Source organism: Engystomops pustulosus, chromosome 3 (assembly GCF_040894005.1).
Source record: "Engystomops pustulosus chromosome 3, aEngPut4.maternal, whole genome shotgun sequence".
Lineage (NCBI taxonomy): Eukaryota > Metazoa > Chordata > Amphibia > Anura > Leptodactylidae > Engystomops > Engystomops pustulosus.
In genome coordinates this window covers 27,946,765-27,964,247 of record NC_092413.1, presented here as the reverse complement: position 1 = coordinate 27,964,247, position 17,483 = coordinate 27,946,765, and positions in this window count along the sequence as shown.

The window sequence follows — 17,483 nt, the reverse complement described above, 5'->3', positions numbered from 1 at the left end:
ATTTGCCTAATTACATTACTATTAACATTTGCGTTTACAAAACGCACTGTAAATGCAATGTTAACGCATGCGTTAACAAATGTAAATAGTAATGTAATTAGGCAAATCACCTCTTCTCAGCTGTTGTAATGCGTTTTAAAACGCAATGAAAACGCAACCAAAGTACAACGTGTGAACACGTTCTCACATTTTAGTGACTAATGGATATAGACGTCCTTGCTGGACTATTTTTTGTGTTGTGACTTCCGATGGTTCTTAGGGCGCTGTCACACGTTTTGGCTGCGTTTGCATTTGCAAAATTACTTTAATGCTAAACACCAGCATGCTCATTCCTGATCGTAGGCATTTCCGTAGAAACGCCGATGCGATCGGCCCGAGCCCCGCCCACTGTGCGCTAGAGTTGTGTTATGAAATCCACACAAGAACCCAGAAACAAGTCACTGCATTTTTACAAATCCCAAGAGACACTTGTGTATTCAGTTAGGCCGGTGGCATACGTGGCGTTTTGAACCCGTTTTTGGGCCGTTTTTAAGCAGTCAGTTAAAAAACGCATGTGTTTTTGACAGTTTTTTTCCAATTATCATAATGAGGATAATTGAAAAATGGACAAAAACAGTCAAAAAACGGATGTGTTTTCAAATAATGCATGCGTTTTTTTAAAGGACTGCTTCAAGAAGGCCCCAAAATGGCCCAATGGGTTCAAAACGCCACGTGTGCCACCGGCCCTAGGGTGATGTCAGACGTGCCATTCGGTCTGCGTTTGCAAACGCAAAGTCAGACAAAGCCGCACCAAGCGGGGGGGAGGGGGGGGGGCTGTCGCGGCCCGATCACATCACCGTTGTCTTGCGTTAATTTAATGCATTATAACAGCCGATCTATGGGCGCTGGTGCACTTAAAACTCACTATAGCAGCACTTGCATTGCTTTTCTCTCACAATTCTCCAAAATTTTGGCTCATTTAGATCAGCGCAGGGCATGTAATTAGTTCTTTTAATATGAAACAGTTCCAGTTCCATCGCACCATGTCATTTTATTTCTATGCCACTAGATGGCTCCACTGACTGAAGCTTTGGTAGAACACCAGTAAATTCATGTTTCGCTGTCTACCTGTGCCAATGTGTCATAGAGGAGAATGAAACAGCTGAAGACTGACATGATACGACAATATATACTGTGCTGCTTATTATCTGTAACTGCACGGCCGCCCTGGATGTAGCTGCGGGTTATGGGGATGGGTGCAGGTGCTTAGAGGGTGGGGACCGTTATACCTGAAGTCTTTGTAAACAATTACATTGGAGGTGAAATATGTGTGTATATGCTCCTGCATTTTTGGTAACAGAAAATTTTTCCTTTTTGGTAGAGGAAAATCTATTTGGGAGACAAATTTGGTGGTTCCAGAAGAACCGGTGTGGTACAATGGAGGAGGATATGTTGAGTATGTAAGACTTTAGTTTAGTCATGCAAGGAGTCGGAGGCTACATGGAGTATATAAAACTTATGCCCTAAGACCTCATGCACATGAATGTGGGTGCTAAACCATAGGTAATGAGCGGCCGCACCACAATAAGCTGGCCCCTGGCCAGATCAAGGCCTGGCTGGACTCTTTCTTAAATAAAATCTATCACCAGCATGAATGACTGTAAGCAAATGAGCCTGAGGGGCTCCTGGTTCCATTAACACCTTTGGAGAATGGAGCCCCTCAGGCTACAGTCCTTCATCCTGGTGGTAGATACCCTATAAGGAAGTAGTACAGACCACCCGGTGTCCTGGAGTGTGGGGTCTTCTTCCAATATGCTAATATTCTAGTATATTATACATGAAAAATTAATAAGAATAAAAAACACACAACATCAGTATTTTCCCCAATATAGTGGGATATAATATCAGATAGTTTGATTATCATTGGGATACAAAACATATAAGTAAACCCAGTACAGATATAACACAGCACTGTCTTCTCTGCCTTGAGGTCTTCTCCTTTCCTTCTCCATCTGACCCAGACCTTCATGATGATGTGTTCGGACCATAACTTGTCTTTGCAGAGTTTTCTGTATTTTTTCATCCCTTCTGTAAGGCAAATACACAATTAGATGGCGATTTGGATAATCTTTATATGATATAAAGCAATTTAAACGGAAAGTTTTCTACCAACATATTTTCTATTCTGTGTATTATGTATAAAATTACGGCTGTCAAACACAAGACCCATGGCTGTGCCCTATCCAGTCCATGCCACATAGGGTCTAGGATCATGTCTGGCTGCTTCAGAGCCGCATACAGCAGAGGAGAAGAAAAGAAGTCAGCTGCTGCTTTGGGGGAGCGGAAGAAGGTGAGTCATTTTTTTTTCACAGTGAAATATATATCGGCACATACATCAGGGTAGGGGATTCTACAGACAGGGGATATTATAATGCACTGGGGCTTGGCTGTTGTGGGGGCACAGTGAATACTGAATACTGAGAGGGTCCTGGAGAAACTGAGAGGTGAAATATGTGAACAATGTCCAAGATGGTCTAGTCTAAGTTTACATAAAGTTATCATTTAGTCATAGCTGTGATTATTGTAACGTTTTATCAATATTATATATAAAATACATGTAATACATATAAATAATATATTATTACATTAAATGTCTGAAAGAAACACTGATTTTGTCCTCCCCGTTAGAATATCCCTGTAAATAGTTTCTTACATCATTTAGTAATGTCTGAGGTCAATTCAAGCACCGTGACATCTTCATTGTAAAGCGGAATTTTCTTTCAGGTCTAAAATTAAAGATGAGAACAATTAAGTTACATTTTTTAGAATAAATATATCCAAGCAAATAAAGAAAATCTAGAGAAGAGTCTGTGGTTACCTACCTTTTTCCGCTACCTTTGGGTAGTCACTGCAGCTCTGCTGCACATATCCAACAAGGGTCAGGCCCATCAAAGTCTCAACACGTCTCTTAGGACATGGAGTCAGCCAACCTCTTTGGGAAATCCTTCGATCCTGCCCATCTCTAGGCAGGATAAGAGATGGTCTCTTATCTTCTCATGCTGAAATCTCGCTGTAGGATCCCCATTGTTTTTAAGAAATTCAAAAGCAAAAGCAATTGCGAACACTCCGCAATCATAGTCATTTTTCTGCTGATCCACATTCAGAAATTTTAGGTGTTTTAGGGGCTCTTGGACCACAGCACCATAGAGGTTACATATCTGCTCACGGATAGATGGAGTCAAAAATCCGGTATTGATGCTGTCAGCGACCAAGATGTTACCATTATGAAAGCACGTGGTGACCCAGTGTTCCCGGTCTTCATCATAATGTATCTGTACAGCCTTCTGTCCTACGCTGTACCCCGGTACAAGGAGAGCAGCAGGATGCTGGAGGCCATCAAAGTTCTCAAACTGCCTTTGCAGGATCTCCTGGGCCATGCTGATGATGTCATCATCTAACATTCCTCTCTGTCCTTTGCTCTTTAGGGTGGTTAAATGCTCTGGAGATAGTTTGGTGATGTTGTTGTCGCTCCAGGTATGAGGCATCTCTACTTCTTCTGTCTCCAGCATTGGGCTCCCTAGAATATTTGTGGACACATCTGGAATGTCCAAAGCAGCCCTTTTCGGTGGTGAAAATATCCACGGCTCACTGTCCGTGGAGGCTGGGGCTTGTCTTTTGAAGCTGAAGGTGGAAGCTTCTCCAGATGCCATCACAACATCTTCAGCAGATGCAGACACTTCTATGTCCACTTCTTCTGTCTTCAGCATTGGGCTCCCTAGAATGTTTGTGGACAGATCTGGATTGTAGTTCAAAGTCGCTCTTTTCGGAGGTGAAAATATCCAAGTCTGACCGTCCATGGAGGTTGGGGCTTCAGCAGATGGGGCCATTTCTATCTCCACTGGTTTAACAGTGTCTACATCAAGAAAGGAAGCGTCACCTTTCGCCAGTTGTTTTGTACGGTTTTTGACATTGGAACGCCTCTTTTGTCTCTTTCTTTTCGCTCTCTTTTCAGCAGGTGCTGACTTCTGGACATGAAATGGCTTTACAGCATCAATAGCCTGTGGTCCTTCTTGCAGTATAAGGAGCCCCTTATCTGCAACTTTTCTATCAGCAGTAGTCTCTCCACTTTGTGCATTGGTGGAGGTGGAGTCATGTTCACCTACTATGTAGGTTGGTGTCTCCTCACCTTTGTCTTGGCAGTTGATCTGGGCTCTACGTCCTTTAAGAGAAAGTGATTTGAAGAAGCTCTTGACCTTTGAGACATAGCTCGCCTTTATGGCCAGAAAGTGGGAAGTTCTCATCAGTTTTCTCCAATTTCGATAGATTTTTCTAAATCGAGGCAGAAGCAATGAGCCAATAGACTTCAAGGAGGAGAAAGCGGTGACCAGCAGCAGCCGATTACCGCGCTGACGCCCATGGATCCCCATGATGGCGTTTACTCTCAGTAAATTTCTCTCTTCTTATTCTTCACCTTGTGTTCATCCAACATAGATTCACACTAGAGTGATAAGTGCTCTGTGCAAAGGGATCTTACAGAATATGACCACTGTGATGTCATCCAGTGACATCACTGCTTTACTTCCATTACATAACATTCCATGTAGATTGTGGTAAACAAATGGGCAACTTATGGAATCTGCTTATATATAATAATAATGATAATAATGATAATTAAAGACTTAACACAATTATTCAGAAAATAGGAAAAATGTTTATTGATACTCAGCTTCGGTTGGTATAATCAAATCAATGCCAAAGGAGTCCCAACAACAGCTCCTTAAGATAACTCCGCCCACTGCGTTTTAAGAAAAAGTTTTGTGGCCTAGGTCACTAGGGATCAACTTGGAGGCAGAGCTCTTCAGTCTTCTGCTCCTGTAGAGACTGGGTAATGCCAGAAACCATAATGGTTCTTATATCCCATTTCTAGGTGACGGAGCTTTCAGAAACTGAGATCTGTGAATGACTAAACATGGAAGTGCTAAGTACACAGGAGGATGGCTAGAAGTGTAGGCAAATAGTGTAAGGGAAGGTGGGGGCTTAGAGAGGGGTCTCAACCATGACCAAAACTGTATAGACAATAAATAGAATATGGGAAGATACAGGACCGACCACCTGACTTACAATGCATCTTACCATACAAAGTTTTTAACATAAAAATAGGTTTAAAGGGAACCTGTCATCAGCAATTGACCTTATAAACCACTACCAGAATATTGTCAAGCAATGTAACACCTTCTACCCTGTTTCCCCTAAAATAAGACAACCGCCGAAAATAAGACCTAGTACAATTTTGTTCAGGAATATAAGGCCTCCCCTGAAAATAAGACCTAGTGGCCGCCATTGCAGCAGCTCCCCCACGCCGTACATTAGTATTAGTAAATATTTAAGATGCTGCAGAAGGTTGTGACATGGGGAAGAATTCATGGAAGTAAATCACTGATTGTTGTGCTGCAGATGTGATACCAGCCGCCACCAGGATAAGAAGGGTCATTTATGGAAAGTGCTTTTACTAAACATGAGAGATTGGGGCCAATGATTCCTATAGAAATGGAGTCACAAGAAATACAGCATGAAATTCTGAGTTTGGAGAGTTATAAGGATGGTAGAAAAGTAGATTTATTTGTTCAAAGATAAATGTAAATTCTTGTTCATGGAAAAATAAGACATCCCCTGAAAATAAGACCTAGTGCATCTTTAGGAACAAAAATTAATATAAGACACTGTCTTATTTTCGGGGAAACAGGGTAGTTATTGTTTCTTTCATGGCCCAGTGCGGTGGCATCATCCAGAAAATCATCTTTGAAGTGAGATGTAAATTGGTTGTATAAAGTCAAGGAGGAGGAGAGTTTAACACTGAAGTCAAGCTCTCTCTGCCTCTGAACGCCACCTCCTGACTGACATTGGGCATCAGACTTCAGAAGATTTGGTTAGTGATGTCTCTTGATGCAGGACCATCAATTACAGTGAAAGGAAATTTCTGCAGAAGAGAGAGCTTGACTTCAGTGTTAAAAACCCCCACCTCCTTAACTTTATATAGCCAATTTACTTCTCACTTCAAAGTAGATTTTCTCAATGATTCCACAACACTCATGGAAGACACATAATCTGGAAGGTGTTCAGCTGTTTGACAACATGCTAGTAGTGGTTTATTAAGGCAATTTCTGCTGACAGGTTCCCTTTAACAAATGTCAGCAAAGTAATTAAATGACTAAGTAATAACAGCATTAAACTATTTCATATACAATACAATACTTACAACACTCGACTTACATACGACCCCTAGTTACAAACGGACCTCTGGTAATTGGTAATTTATTGTGCTTTAGTCCTAGGCTACAATGATGAGCTATAACAGTTATCACAGAGGTCTGTAATGAAGCTTTAGTGTTAATTCTGGTTCTTATGACAACCCAACATTTTTAAAATCCAATTGTCACAGAGACCGAAAAAGTTCTGGCTGGGATTACAATGATAAAATATACAGTTCCGACTTACATACAAATTAAACTTAAAGAGGACCTGTCACCCAATGTATCGGCACTAGGAGCTGCTTACTAAAGTAAGCAGCTCCTAGTGCTTGATCAAACACCGCAGTGTTAGAGTGATAGCGTTACCGGAAACCTCCGGTAACGCTATCAAACACTGCGGCGGGGTAAAATGTAATTGTCGGACAGCTCGCAAAGCTGTCCGACGAATTCATGAGGGGGCGGGCTGGGATGTAGCTGTGTCCAATGTTGGAAGCTTCAGCTTTGTCCTGGCTGTGCTGTGTCACTCTGTGTGTACTTGATGAGGCCTAGGAGGCCTGTGGACAGAGCATGTGCTCTGAGGTGGTGCTTCTCTGTCAGAAGCTAGATCCTAAGACTAGGTCTGCTCACTAGAAGAGCTGGGCCTGAAGAGAGCTAACTCCTCCCCTGACTAAGGGTTTAGTTAATCCCTGGTCAGGTGGTCTCCTTCTCCAATCACACTCCAGTTCACAATTAAGTGCATTGAGGCATATCATTGGATGAGAACAATAAACAGTATTTATCCCTTGCCTATCCAGGCAGAATCTGCCGCTGCACAATTACTTAAGTATATGTGTAGTGTCCTACAGAGGAGCTGATCAGACTCTCTATTAGGGGAACACACATATTAGGGGCTTATTCGAAACAACTCCTCTGCCTTGCATTGGCAGGGATGTTGCATATGTATCATGAGGTTCTGCAGCAGCTGAGGTATGTATGATGAGGTTCTGCGGCAGATGAGGTATGTATCATGAGGTTCTACAGCAGCTGAGGTATGTATCATGAGGTTCTGCAGCAGCTGAGGTATGTATCATGAGGTTCTGCAGCAGCTGAGGTATGTATCATGAGGTTCTACAGCAGCTGAGGTATGTATGATGAGGTTCTGCAGCAGATGAGGTATGTATCATGAGGTTCTGCAGCAGATGAGGTATGTATCATGAGGTTCTACCGCAGTTGAGGTATGTATCATGAGGTTCTGCAGCAGCTGAGGTATGAATCATGAGGTTCTACAGCAGCTGAGCTACGTATCATGAGGTTCTACAGCAGCTGAGCTACGTATCATGAGGTTCTACAGCAGCTGAGCTACGTATCATAAGGTTCTACAGTAGCTGAGGTAAGTATCATGAGGTTCTGCAGCAGCTGAAGTATGTATCATGAGGTTCTACAGAAGCTGAGGTATGTATCAGGAGGTTCTGCAGCAGCTGCAGTATGTATCATGTGTAGAGAGGAGCGAACATACTCGTCCGAGCTTGATGGTCGTTCGAGCATTAGCGTACTCGAAACTGCTCGTTGCTCGGACGAATACTTCGCCCGCTCGAGAAAATGGCAGCTCCCGCCGTTTTGCTTTTTGGCGGCCAGAAACAGAGCCAATCACAAGCCAGGAGACTCTGCACTCCACCCAGCATGACGTGGTACCCTTACACGTCGATAGCAGTGGTTGGCTGGCCAGATCAGGTGACCCTGGGATAGACTAGCCGCTGCCCGCGCTGCTCGGATCATTCTGTGTCTGGATGCCGCTAGGGAGAGAGCTGCTGCTGGTCAGGGAAAGCGTTAGGCTGTTCAATTAGAATAGTGTTAGGCAGGAGTGATTCTACAAGAACCCAACAGCCCTTCTTAGGGCTACAATAACGTTTTATTTTCCTTTTTTTTGTTTGCTTGTGGCTGGGCTTGCTGGCATTAGTAGTGCAGCTAGTACCATATTGTGAGGAATTTGCTGAGAGACTTGCTACCGTTGTGTTTAGCTCTTAGTGACATGCATATCCACCTCAAACACCGAAGTGGGACAATTTATTAGGGGTTTGATTTGAATTAGGCAGAGTCTGCTGATTTATTTTTTTTTACGTTTATTTCTTTTTAGAACTCAAAGTAATCTGGCAAAGCAGTGTGCTTTGAGTGTGGGTTAGAAAATAGCCATAGGAGAACCCCAATGGCTTATTTAGGCCTACAATAGCGTTATATTTTCCTTTTTTTGGTTTGCTTGTGGCTGGGCTTCTTCCACTAGTAGTGCAGCTAGTACCATATTGTGAGGAATTTGCTGGGAGACTTGCGACCGTTGTGTTTAGCTCTTAGTGACACACAAATCCACCTTAAACACCGAAGTGGGACAATTTATTAGGGGTTTGATTTGAATTAGGCACAGTCTTCTGATTTATTTTTTTTACGTTTATTTCTTTTTATAAATATCAGGCACAGCACAAAATCCAGTTGTGTGCTGTCAGTGTAGGTTAGAAACTAGCCATAGCAATAGGATAGCATCGTTTTGTTTAAAAAAAAAAAAAATTTAAAGTTTACACTTTAATTTGGAAAATGTTTAACCCGAGGGCTAGGGGTAGAGGACGAGGGCGTGGACGTGGGCGTACAACTACTGCAGGTGTCAGAGGCCGTGGTCCTGGGCGGGGTGAGACACCACCTGCTGATGAGGGAGCAGGGGAACGCAGCAGAGCTACACTCCCTAGGTTCATCATGTCTCAAGTTACTGGGACTCGTGGTAGAGCACTGTTGAGGCCAGAACAGTGAGAAGAGGTGATGTCGTGGATTGCGGACAATGCTTCTAGCCATTTGTCCACCAGTCAGTCTTCCACGCAGTCCACCCATGTCACCGAAATCAGCACTCCTCCAGCTCCTCCACCTCAGCCTCCTTCCCCCCAGTCTGCCCCCTCCCAGCAAAATTTGAACCGGCATACTCTGAGGAACTGTTTTCTGGACCCTTCCCACAGTCACAAACCACTTGTCCGGTTGCTGCTGAGCTATTTTCCGATGCCCAGGTTTTCCACCGGTCGCAGTCTGTGGGTGATGATGACATTATTGACATAGTGGAAGAAGTGTGTAAAGAGGTGTCGGACGATGAGGAGACACGGTTGTCAGACAGAGGTGAAGTTGTTGTCAGGGCAGGAAGTCCGAGGGGGGAGCAGACTGAGGGATCGGAGGATGATGAGGTGACAGACCCAAGCTGGGTTGATAGGCCGGGTGAACACAGTGCTTCTGAGACGGAGGCGAGTCCTATAGCAGAACAGGTTGGAAGAGGCAGTGGTGGGGCCAGACGGAGAGGCAGGGCCAGAGCTGGTGCATCAGCGCCAAATGTTGCCCGTAGTCAAGCTCCCGTGGCGAGGGCTAGATTTTCAGAAGTCTGGAGGTTCTTTAAAGAAACACCGGATGACCGACGGACTGTGGTGTGTAACCGGTGCCAAACCAGGATCAGCAGGGGTTCCACCACTACTAGCTTAACTACCACCAGTATGCGCAGGCATATGAATGCTAAACACCCCACTCAATGGCACCAAGCCCGTTCACCTCCGGCCGGGCACACCACTGCTCCTTCCCCTGTGTCATCTGCTAGTCAGCCCCCTGCCCAGGACCCCGGCCCAAACACCTCCAGTGCGAAAACCCCATCTTCGCCTCCACGATCCTCCACAGCATCCACCAGCGTTCAGCTCTCCATACCCCAGACGCTGGAGCGCAAAAGGAAGTATAGTGCAACCCACCCACACGCCCAAGCCCTCAACGTCCACATCTCCAAACTGCTTAGCCTGGAGATGCTGCCCTATAGGCTGGTAGAGACCGAGGCCTTTCGAAACCTCATGGCGGCGGCCGCCCCTCGGTATTCGGTCCCCAGCCGCCACTACTTTTCCTGATGTGCCGTCCCAGCCCTGCACAAGCACGTGTCAGAGAACATCATCCGTGCCCTGACCAACGCCATTTCTGACAAGGTCCACCTGACCACGGACATGTGGACGAGTGCTGCCGGGCAGGGCCACTATATATCGCTGACGGCACATTGGGTTAACTTGTTGGATGCTGGGACCGAGTCTGACCATGGTCATATACTGCCGACGCCGAGGATTGCGGGGCCTACCTCGGTCCAGGTCTCAAAGGCCTACTATGCCTCCTCCTCCCCCCCCCCTCCTCCACCTCCTCCTCCGAATTACCATCCGTGGGCATGGCGCCATCAGTCGGTAGCTCTAGGCACAGCAGCAGTGCCATCGCTAAGCGACAGCAGGCGGTGCTCAAACTGCTGAGCCTAGAGCTATTACAGGGCATCACGGAGCAGACTGATCTGTGGCTGGCACCGCTGAACCTGAAGCCAGGCATGGTTGTGTGTGACAACGGCCGTAACCTGGTGGCGGCTCTGCAACTCGGCAGACTGACACATGTGCCATGCCTGGCCCGTGTGTTAAATCTCATAGTTCAGCGTTTCCTCAAGACATACCCCAATCTGTCTGATTTGCTCACGAAGGTGCGCCGCATCTGTGCGCATTTCAGGAAGTCCAGCACAGATGCTGCCACTCTCAGGGCAGTGCAGCGCCGTCTCCAACTGCCCACTCACCGACTGTTGTGCAACGTGCCCACGAGGTGGAATTCAACATTAACCATGTTATCCAGAGTTTACCAGCAGCGCAGAGCGATTGTAGACTGCCAGATGTCATCTTCCACCAGAACTGGTAGTCAGGTCAGTCAGCTTCCTCAAGTCTACAATGAGGAGTGGACATGTCTGAGATGTCTGATATCTGTCAGGTGCTGAGTAACTTTGAGGAGTCAACACAGATGGTCAGTGGCGATGCCGCCATCATCAGCCTCACCATCCCGCTGCTTGGCCTGTTGAAAAACTCTCTGGTCAGCATGAAGTCGGAAGCTTTGCGCTCGTCACAAGAGACGGGGGAAGAAGATTCCCTTGTTGATAGCCAAAGCACCCTTAGGTCTGTTTCTCAGCGCATATCGGAGGAGGTGGAGGAGGATGAGGAGGAAGAGGAGGAGAATGTTGGCGAGACATAAGAGAGGACCATTGTTCAGTCCTTCACTGTTTAGCGTGTATGGGCAGAAGAAGAGGAGTTGGAGGAGGAGGAAATGGAGAGTCAGGCCAGTGAGGGGAGTGAATTCTTGCGCTTTGGGACTAGGTTGCCTATCCCGTGACCCTCGCGTTCAAAGAATTTATTCCAGCACCGATTACTGGGTATTCACTCTCCTGGACCCACGGTACAAGCAAAATCTTTCCACTCTCATCCCTGGAGAGGAAAGGAGTGTGAGAATGCATGAGGGCGTACTTCTGCGGGACAAGTAGCGAGGGAGAGTAGGCAAGCAGGCAGCTTGTCCAGCACTGGCAGGGGTACGCTTTACAAGGCCTTTGCCAGTTTTATGTCACCCCAGCAAGACACTGTCACCTGTCCCCAGTCTCGGCAGAGTAGGGCTGATCTTTACAGAAAGATGGTGAGGGAGTACGTAGCTGACCATACCATTGTCCTAAATGATCACACAGCTCCCTACAACTACTGGGTTTCAAAGCTGGACATGTGGCACGAACTGGCGCTGTACGCCTTGGAGGTTCTTGCCTGCCCTGCCGCTAGCGTGTTGTCCGAGCGGGTTTTCAGTGCAGCTGGTGGCATCATCACCGATAAGCGTACACGCCTGTCGACTGACAGTGCTGACAGGCTGACGCTTATCAAGATGAATAAAGCCTGGATTTCTCTGGATTTTCATTCTCCACCAGGTGAAAGAAGCTCAACCTGAATAATGTGTGCACTCCTCCTCCTCATTGTCCTCCTTCTCCTCCTCTTTGTACACTAAAGCAGAGGAAGCTGGCTATTTTTTGCCAGGGCCAACTGGCTCTAGCTATAGTACTCTATGTATTTAATTTTTCTGGAGGGCCACCTACCCGGTCCTCTGTTTTAAACAATCTTTGGGAGTGCCACATACAGGCACTTAATCTATTTAATTTTTCTGGAGGACCACCTACCTGCTCCTCTGGTTTGAAAACTTTTTTGGACTGCCACATGCAGGCACTATCCAAATTAAATAGTCTCCATAGCAGCCTCCACACGTCGTCTTTTTAGCTGCCTCCACACGTTGTCTCCATTGCTACCTCCACACGTCATCGCCATAGCTGCCTCTAAAAGTCGTCCATATAGCTGCCTCCATACATGGTCTCCTTATCAAACGAACTGTGTCAGGCAGAATTTTGGGTTGTTTTCATGGATTCCACATCAAACTTGTTAACTTTGTCGCCACCCTGCTGTGTAATCCACAAAATATACTGGCAAACTTTTATCGTTTACCGATATTATTTCAGCGCTTCTTGCGCATCTGTTTACATTCCCCTCACCCGCCATAACCCAAACTTATAAGAACGCCACTACACTTGATCTTATACAAAAGGTTCTTAGAAGTGCTGTTTGGGGAGTAGCCGAGAGACAGGGGCTTGGATAGGCGAAAGCTCGCCTGGCAGCGCAGCGCCAGCTCCATCCCAAGATCCAACTAACATAGTTTTAACTGCAGCACCTTTAATCTACTACTAGTTCACTGCCTCCATACATCGTCCCCTTATCAAACGAGCTGTGTCAGGCAGAATTTTCAGGTGTTTCACCAGATACATAGTGGAACTCGGCCCATCTGTCGCCGCCATGCTGGAGACCTGAAGTTGCAATCATAGCAGCGCAATATGGATGCCCCATACTGTCGCTCTTAATCATGGAACCATTTCCGTAAAAACAATTAAAAATAGAACCACTATGCTATTCCATTATTCCTAGGTGAAATATTCAAACGACCCGGCCTGCTTTGAAAATTATAATTTTTTCAAAGTAAACGCTTCTGGCCCCCAGGCCCATTTTGGGTGGGGAGGAGCCGAGAGACAGGGGCTTGGACAGGCGAAAGCTCGCCTGGCAATGGACCGCCAGCTCCATCCCAAGATTAGGCAGCCTCAGAGGCATCCATGCATGCTGCCCCTGCTGTTTCCTGTCCATTTTGCCTCCACGATCCTCCACAGCGTCCACCAATGTCTCATTTCAACTCTCTATACCCCAGACGCTGGAGCACGAGAGGATATACATCACATCATCCCCTTATCAAACGAGCTGTGTCAGGCAGAATTTTCAGGTGTTTCACCAGATACATAGTGGAACTCGGCCCATCTGTCGCCGCCATGCTGGAGACCTGAAGTTGCAATCATAGCAGCGCAATATGAATGCCCCATACTGTCGCTCTTAATCATGGAAGTCGTCTCCATGGCTGCCTTCACATGTCGTCCCCTTATCAAAAGAGCTGTGTCAGGCTCATTTTTCGGGTGTTTCACCAGATACGTTATGGAACTTGGTCACTATGTCGCCACCATGCTGTGTTATCGACTAAATATACCGTCAACCTTTTGTTCACAGAGGAAATCATTTCAGCGCTTCTTGCTTACCTCCTTTGGTTCCTCTCTGCCACCCATTGGTTTGAAGCTTGAGTCCATTTAGGGTATGTCGCCATGAGACTCTCTAGCCTGCCGCTGCTGCCGCTGCCTCTGCATGCCGTCCCCTATAGTGTCAGGGTCAATTATTGCATGTTTTAGATGCTATCTAGCTTCATTCTGTCACTCTGTCATGGCCATGCTGTTGCCCATAATTTTGGCATAATGGTGCGATTATGCTGCCTCAGAGGCATCCATGCATGCTGCCCCTGCTGTTTCCTGTCCATTTCCGTGGTGTTTCCATCCTTTTCTGAGGTTCCCAGGTGTTTGGCCAAGCTTCCCTGTGCAGAGCCTTGGTCCCCTTGAAAAATGCTCGAGTCTCCCATTGACTTCAATGGGGCTCGTTATTCGAGACGAGCACTCGAGCATCGGGAAAAGTTTGTCTCGAATAACGAGTACCCGAGCATTTTAGTGCTCGCTCATCTCTAATCATGAGGTTCTACAGCAGCTGAGGTATGTATAAGGAGGTTCTGCAGCAGCTGAAGTATGTATCATGAGGTTTTGCAGCAGCTGAGGTATGTATCATGAGGTTCTTCAGCAGCTGAGGTATGTATCAGGAGGTTCTGCAGCAGCTGACTGTCCACTAACAACACAATGTAATGTAGAGTAATATAGTGCCCTATACATACCATATAGTCTCTGCAGCTTTTGAAATAAGACGGCTTTCTGCTTTCACCTACACAAAACCAGTAGGTAAAATCTGGCCTATCCCCTGCCTCTATACTGTGTCAGCAGCTAGGGTCCTCCAATACTCACCTTTTCCCACTTCCATGAAGCCATTAGACGTGATGATGTCATCACCGTGGGCCGTATTCATCCAAAGTATTGCACTACGTGCGGTTTTCCTGTGGAGTGTGCAGGGGGCGCCAGATTCATCTACCAATCCACAATCAGCTCCTGTTGTCCCCTTTCCCATGTTTCCAAGGAATATGATTCAGCAGGCTCAGATGATGGCGATGACAATGGGGCTCGACAAAAGGAGAGGAAATATTCTGACAAGGAAACTGAGATTTTAGTAGAGGAGGTATATTTTTGTTTGCTTTACTCTTATTGCTTTTCCCCTTTGTATTGTGTGTTTGGAGGCAACTACTTCAATTCTCTTTTTATGGAATTATTGCTTATGTGGCAAATACTTGAACAAAATGTTTTTTTAAACATTTTCTAGGTCTCTCAAAATTACTAACTTTTGTTTGGCCGGCAGGCTTCCGCTGTCATCAAAGAATCATGTATGGTCTGGTATCTAAATTCACAAGGGGTTGAGTGCTGTTCTCTTGCTGACATTAAAAAGAAACGGTACGATTGCAGGGGGAGGCTCAAAAGCAAGTTGGGTAAAAAAAACTGTTTTGCGTGGAAGACCAGCGGTGGGCCCAATCTCCCTCATCGCTTGACCCGGGCGGAGCAGCAAATTTAACAAACCCTTTGCTCCTCAATCAAGTTAGGCCGCGGTCACACGTACTGCTAGGCGTCCGTCATAACGCGATGCTAGCGCACAGGGGGAGGTCCTCGGCCCGAACGCACATGCGTTTCCAGGGATTGTTAAGCACAGGGGGAGGAGTTTGGGGCGATCGCATATGGGTTTCCAGAGAAACGCATGCGATCGGGTTATTAATCGCATGCGTTTCCTGGGAAACGCATATGCAATGGACCCGAGCCCCGCCCACTGAACGCGACGATAGCGGAACATGTGAACGCGCCCTTAGGCATCTGAAAAACTGAACGTGTGACATTACCCTCAGGGCGCGTTCACACGTTGCGTTTTGGTCGTGTTTTCATTGTGTTTGAAACTCATATACAAAAGCTGATGAGAGGTGATTTGCCTAATTACATTACCGTTTACGTTTGTAAACGCAATGTTAACGCATGCGTTAAGCGTTGTTAATGCATGCGTTAACATCACGTTTACAATGCGTATTGTAAATGGAAATGTTAACAGTGATGTAATTAGGCAAATCACCCCCCTCAGCTGTTGTATATGCGTTTTAAACGCAATGAAAACGCATGTCAAAACCCAACGTGTGAACGCGCCCTCAGAGGGATAGGGAATTTTGACGTTCATCAGGTTGATGAAGGGATGTGATTTTTGGTGTGTAATATTTTGCCTTTCATATCTAACATAGTTTTACATTTGCATTGATAACTGTAAGGCAAGCTACTTCCTCATGTAGCTTGCCTTGCATGTTTCAAGGTAAGTTTACAAATCAAATATTCAATGCCTTAAAGGGGTTGTCCCATTTCAGTAAATTATATCACACAGCTCTGATTACTCTGATACTAACGAGCCGTGCACCTGTGTGACCATGGTCAGATTTCTGTCTACTGGAAGTAATCATAGAAACTTTCTATAGCAGGACAGCAAGCAGAGATCTAGAAAACTGTCAGGAATTGATACAAAAAGTTATATTGGAAAGGTGTGTAACTTTTTACAATAAAAACAATAACATTAATTTGCTAAAATGGGAACACCCCTTTAACTTTTTTTCTATACTTTTACAGGTTCGCTCCCTGAAGAATCCGCGCAGCCTCGGGGCACTGGCAGACCCGGGGCTGCCAGCAGAGGATCGGACCCCCCACCCGTAAGCGCAGCATGCTCAGTTACTTACACTATACACTGCAATACAAGTGTATTGCAGTGTAGAGGCTTGATCAAGCGATCAGATGATTGCTTGTTCAAGGCAAAAAATGGAAACTGTATCAAAGTAAAAAAAAAAAAGAGAAAATAATTTTATAATAATAAATAAATAAAATAAAGTCCCATAATCTCCCCAGTTACACATATAATGCAAATACAGTATATAAAACACAAAAACACACGGAAAATGTGCATATTTGGTATCACCGCGTCCGTATTAATCTGTACGATAAATCTAAATCAATATTGAACCTGCTCGGTGAACCCCCCCAAAAAAACGCGCCCTCAGGGTGTCAAGAGTGCCTGCCAAGAGTGCTGGCGTCGCATTTGTGCGAACATGCGCTTAAAGCACATTAAGCATTGCGTTTCCAAAATGCAAATACAACCAAACATTACAAAAAGCAGTTTTTTTATTGCGTTCAAAAACGCCACCAGAACGCAACGCGTCACTGGCCTTGCAGAATGAAATCCTTTGATGGCCCTGTGAGGGGTTATTTTTTGCATAAAGACCTTTAGGGCGCGTTCACACATTGCGTTTTGGTTGCGTTTTCAGTGCGTTTGAAGTGCATTACAACAGCTGATGAGAGGTGATTTGCCTAATAACGTTACCGTTTACGTTTGTTAAAGCAATGTTAATGAATGCGTTAACATCACGTTTACGATGTTGTATATGCGTTTTTAACACAATAAAAACGCAGGTCAAAACGCAACGTGTGAACGCGCCCTTAGTATTTATTTGTTCACACATGGGGTACATAAAAGCTTTTTATCAAGTTTAATATAATTTTATCTGTGATGAATGATTAAAAAATGGCAATTTGGGCATCAGTTTTCCTTTGTCGTGTAGGATAAATAGTAACATATTTTTACAGCTTGAGGGCGCGGTCACACGGTGCGTTTTGGTTGCGTTTTCATTACATTTTGAAATGCATTACAACAGGAGAAGTGATTTTGCTAATTACGTTACTGTTAACATTTGCGTTTACAAGGGGATGTTAACGCACATATTAACACATTTTTTTTTACATTTGCATTTTGCTGGCGCATTGTTAACATATGCGTTTACACTCCGTTTTCTAAATGCAAATGTTAATAGTAATGTAATTAGACTAAACACAGCGCTAGCGTTACGTGTGACTGCACCCTTAAAATT